Below are 5,067 nucleotides of genomic sequence, written 5' to 3' on the forward strand. Positions count from 1 at the left end.
CCATTCTCATACTGTTAAAAATAAATACCTGAAACTGGGTAATTTATTATAAAAAAGAGGTTTAATTGACTCACAGTTCTGCAGGCTGTAGAGGAAGCATGGCTGGGGAGGCCTCAGAAAACTTTCAATCATGGTGGAAGGTGAAAGGGAAACAGGCATGTTTTACATGGCCCCAGAAGGAGGAAGAGAGAGAGGGGAGAGGTGCCACACTCTTTTAAACAACCAAATCTCATGATAACTCCCTCACTATCAAGAGAACAGCACCAAAGGGGAAATCTACCCCCATGATTCAATCATCTCCCACCAGGTCCCTCCCTCGACACGTGGGGATTACAATTCAAGATGATTTGAGTGGGGACACAGAGCCAAACCATTTCATCATATGTAACGAATTTGTGCTGTATATTAACAAGAACATATTTTAAACTTCCATGCCAATATACAGCCCCTATACTGTATCAGGCAAGGTCAGTGGCTATTGAAAATACCACCAGGACAGGACTATCTAAAGACACATTTGGTAGTGTGTTAACTGTACACATAAGAGACACGGTACATTTTATAAACAAATCCTAGACAGCCTGAAATTTCCATTTTTTCTTTACAAGGAGTAAATTATGTGCAGGGGTGTTAAATGCTTTATAGAGAAGAAAAAAACTATTTGAACCAACTTATTCATTATCATCTTCATCTTCTTTATCATCCTCCTCTTCCTTCTTTTTCTTGTTTTTTTTTTCAGCCTTGATGACTCCCTTTTTTGCTGAATCAGGTTTTTCTTTAGCATTTTTCCTTTAGTATTTTTTCTTCAGCTTCATGGCCTTCTTTTCATAAGGGCGCTTGTCATCTGCAGCAGTGTCATTCCACACCTCTTCCAGTTTTGTTGCAACATCACCAACAGCTAGGCTGGGGTGTTCTCTTTTGATTTTGTGGCAATATTCAGAAGAGAACAAGAAAAAGGCTGAAGGATGCTTCGTGAGTACATTGGGATCCTTGTGTTTCTTTTTGGTTCCTTTTTAGGATGAATATATGTTTTTACTTCTCCTTCACAATGGGCCTTGTCTGTCTTTCTGTCATCAAATTTTCCTTTCTCTTTCACAGACATGGTCTTCCACCTCTCAGAGCACTTTTTTGAAAACTCTAAGAAGTTGCAGTGGGCCAAGAGCACGCCATTGCACTCCAGCCTTGGTGAAGAGCGATATCTGTCTCTCAAAAAACAAAAGGCAAAAAAAAAAAAAAAAAAAATGAAAACTGAAAAGTTGACTGAAGTATCTAGGTACTTCTTCTTGTGCTCCTCCCAACAAGTTTGCAAAAAGAATGCATATGATGGCAGTGTGCCTCTCGGCTTCTTAGGACCTCCTTTGCCCACATTTAGTTATTTTTGCTCAGCAATGCACGGAGTCACCCATTGCCCATCTGGCTCTCTCTTGCTTGCCTCACTGCTATCTCTATGGAGCTCAATGTACTGCAACAGCTGTCTATACTCTCTTCTTGTGGTTTTCTGGAAAACAAAAAGAAACTTCTGCCAGGTCAGAGGCATGAGGTAGCAGCTAAGAATTACCCTTCTAAAACACAAGTATGATATCACTTCACTAACAACCTTCACTGACTGTGACCACCTACAGGGCAAAGGCTGTACTTCTTAGAACTACCACTATCTAACTTTACCTAGCTTTTTAGCCTTACCTCTCATGACTGCCCTCAAATGCCTCATTCACTACCTACTCCAGTCTACTTACATTGTCCATACTTGTCACACATTGGATGCTTTTATACCTTTGCATAGTGGTTGACTACTCACTTTGCCTATAATAGAATTTTTTTAAAATCTCTCTCTTGAAATCTTACTCTTCATAGGCCATATCCTTTTTGAAACCTTCACTTTCCCACCCTTGGGAAGAATTTAATCCCTCTTGTACTCCATTATGATCATATTCCTAGTTAGTTAAACAGAGGAATCAAACCTCACTTGGGAGTGGGGTTCTAAAGATATAAGAAGAAAATAAAAAACTCATATAGTTTCAAATTGATCTTGAAAAGAAATGTCTCAGGAAGTTTATCCCTTAGGTTGAACAGTAGATAAAGTAATTAACTTGCATGTAGGAACCAGATTGTACAAAAAATATAGACCTTAAACCCAAGAATCACACTCAGCACAGAGAGTTGTTCACCCTGTGACAGTTAAGTGGGGACTGTGACTATAGAATTTCAATTTCCTATCCTCCATTATCATGCTAATCGTAGAGCATTACACACCAAATAGTGGAAAGGCTACATTTTCTCTCTCTCTCTCTCCTCCCTCGCCCACTGCTTATCTAGTTAAATATGAGTATTTTAATTATTGTGTACTCTGTAGTTCTCCTTTCTCCTTTCAGTTTGAGATTATAAGATTTTTGTGAGCAGGAATGATGTCTTCTTTACTTTGGATTCTCAATACATTGCCACCATAACAGCTCATAGGTGCTTATAGATGCAGCATCATAGGTGCTCATTAAACGGGAAATTGGATTGAATTTCATATTCCTTGAGTGGTTTCAATGTCTTCTTATTTTCTTCCATACTGAACAAATTAATTTAAAATAATTTGCTGATGGGGTGGTGGACCATCTTGTGTGAAAAAAGGAAACTTTAGGCAGTTGTCCCTTCCAAAGTAACCTAGGGACAGTTCAATTTTGCAAAAGGTGAATGACATAAAGCTGCTTTCCTCTACAACTATATGTTATATTAAATCATTAGATAAGAAATGACATGAGACCAAAGTCAATCCATTTTAATTTGACAATAATTACTTCTTACCCTCTTCATCGTGCAATCAAGCACTAAACCTGCTGAATATCCTTACATTTGCTGGCAGTTCAATAACAACATTTTCTAAAAGTTTTGAGTTTCAAATCATTTTAATTCTTCTAGTTCTTCATTTTACTCTTCATATAGAATTAACCTCAAATACCAAAAACTTTTGATACCTTCTCTGTACCTTTCCAAATAACAGGAGCACTTTTGCTATTTTTTCTTACAATTCTAAAATAAAGACCTTTCTTGTGTAGAATCACCTCCTAACTTTCTCAGGGAATGGATTGCATGCTGATATTTTTAAATAGGGAAAAGTAGTCTATCCTTTTACCTGTTTTAAGTACTTTGACTTCAAAAACACCATAAGGGACTCAGGAGATGGAGGCTCTATCTTGTTTCTATGATGCTCTGATTCTTACTCAGCTGTTTATACTTGAAAATATATTTTGGCTGCCAAAAATATTCTCCCATAAACAATGTTCAAAAACAGTTTAATAATTAAAGCACTAAATATTAAATAAATAGATGAATATGTATGAAAGGTATAAATATATAAACATGACTTAATAATTAATTGCTAGTATTTTCAGTTGACTTTTCCCTTGTGCAACTCAATCAGAGGGAAGCGATATATCTGAGGCAAAACTCATATAACAAACTAAAGGACTCCTTTCATGCATAGACTAGAAATTACCCTAGATCTGTCTATGTCCCCACTCTTTTGCCTCTGTTCGTGTTGTAGTAGTAAACTGTGACAAAAGATGAGTTGGTAATGTTCGTTGTGTGATCAAGCCTCAGAAAACTGCAGATGTTATGGCTTACACACGCTAAACTTGTTCAGTTAGAAGATGGAAGAGAAAGGAGGCAAACCCAGGTTCCTGTAATTATAAAGCCTTAGTACTCAATGCTTTATAATGTCTTTCCATGTAACCTGTCTTCTTTTGTTTCCTGGCTGTATAAGGGAGACTCAAACCTATATAGAACACATGATCATTCTAACCTGCCACGAGATACGAAGATAAACATACAAGTTAATGTTTTGGTTTCTGCCTGTTCTGGAACTGGGTCAATGAGACACAGCAAAATAGACTGTGAATGGTTTTTCACATTTGACAAAGCTGCATGTGATATCTGATGGTTTAAAAGTATGTAGCACTTTCCCGCTCACTCACTCTCTCTCCTGCTCCACCATGGTAAGATGTGCTTGCTTCCCCTTTGCCTTCAGCCATGATTGTAAATTTCCTGAGGTCTCCCCGTCATGCTTCTTGTTAAGCCTGAGAAACTGTGAGTCAATTAAACCTCTTTTCTTCATAAATTACCCAGTCTCAGGTGGCTCTTTATAGCAGTATGAGAATGGACTAACACACCCATCATTAAGGGATACATGACTGTATTGTATTCCTTTTCTACAAAAAAACCATGTTGTAGAATTCTATTAATTGTCAGAGGAAACAAAAGACTGTGCTGACTGTGTGATAATTTTCAGGTATAAAAATAGCATTAAAATCTGCAGATCCTGATGATTTTTATTCCAAAATTCTATAAAAATAAGGTCAAAGTTTTTGTAGGGCTATGGTTAGGGTATATTTATATATTTATATTTATCTATTTTCCCTAAGAGGAAAATGATTCTAGAAATAATAGACGTCTAAGCTTACCTTCTTTTCCTGTATAAAACAAGTTTGGAAAAATTGCCCCAAATGTATATTCAGGCCATTTGAATGGAAAAAGAAATTAAGTAATAGGTTTGTGAAAACCAAATCCTATCACAATAAATTTATCTCTTTATACAGTAGACCACATAGACTGAAAAAGGAACTTTTTTGAGGCTGTCAACTCTCTCCTGCTGACACAACCAGCAATGAAATGGAAAAGTGTGATATGAACCACATAGCTATTAAACCTGACCACAGTTTGTTGGAACATTATATTTAGAAAGTGGCATCTTGGCAGGCATGGTGGCTCATGTCCGTAATTCCAGAGCTTTGGGAGGCTGAGGCAGGGGCATCACTTGAGCCCAGGAGTTAAAGAGTAACCTGGGTAACACAGGGAATCTCTGCCTCCTAAAAAAATAAATAAATAACTGGGCTTTGTGGCACATACCTGTGATCCCAGCTATTTGGGAGACTGAGGTGGGAGGATCGCTTGATCCCAGGAAGTCAAGACTGCAATGAGCTATGATCACACCACTGAATTTCAGCCTGGGTAAAAGAGCAAGACCCTTATCTTAAAGGCAAAAAAGAAATAAAAAGAGAGAGAGAAGGAAGGAAGGAAGGA

The 5,067-nt window shown here is 37.5% G+C and overlaps 1 pseudogene; it reads right to left on the reverse strand.

Moving 5' to 3' along the window:
* Positions 1-671: 671 nt before the first annotated feature.
* LOC116418983 lies at positions 672-1,165 on the reverse strand (annotated as a pseudogene).
* Positions 1,166-5,067: the final 3,902 nt, after the last annotated feature.

Source organism: Piliocolobus tephrosceles, chromosome 12, assembly GCF_002776525.5.
Source record: "Piliocolobus tephrosceles isolate RC106 chromosome 12, ASM277652v3, whole genome shotgun sequence".
Lineage (NCBI taxonomy): Eukaryota > Metazoa > Chordata > Mammalia > Primates > Cercopithecidae > Piliocolobus > Piliocolobus tephrosceles.